Raw genomic sequence first — 250 nt, 5'->3', positions numbered from 1 at the left:
GCCAGAGCCCAGCCAGGACCCCAGCCAGAGCCCAGCCAGAGCCCAGCCAGGACCCCAGCCAGCACCCCAGCCACAGCCCAGCCAGGACCCCAGCCACAGCCCAGCCAGGACCCCAACCACAGCCCAGCCAGCACCCTAGCCACAGCCTAACCAGGACCCCACCCACAGCCCAGCCAGGACCCCTGCCAGACCCCAGCCAGGACCCCAGCCAGGACCTCAGCCAGAGCCCAGCCAGGACCCCAGCCAGGAC

General features: G+C 72.0%; 1 protein-coding gene across 1 annotated transcript in view; it reads left to right on the top strand.

The window, feature by feature from the left end:
- DISP3 (dispatched RND transporter family member 3) overlaps positions 1-250 on the top strand; it is a 63,185-nt gene that overhangs the window by 43,189 nt on the left and 19,746 nt on the right. The window lies entirely within an intron of this gene.

Source organism: Piliocolobus tephrosceles, chromosome 1 (genome assembly GCF_002776525.5).
Source record: "Piliocolobus tephrosceles isolate RC106 chromosome 1, ASM277652v3, whole genome shotgun sequence".
NCBI classification, from domain to species: domain Eukaryota; kingdom Metazoa; phylum Chordata; class Mammalia; order Primates; family Cercopithecidae; genus Piliocolobus; species Piliocolobus tephrosceles.
This window is presented reverse-complemented; position numbering and strand designations above follow the sequence as displayed.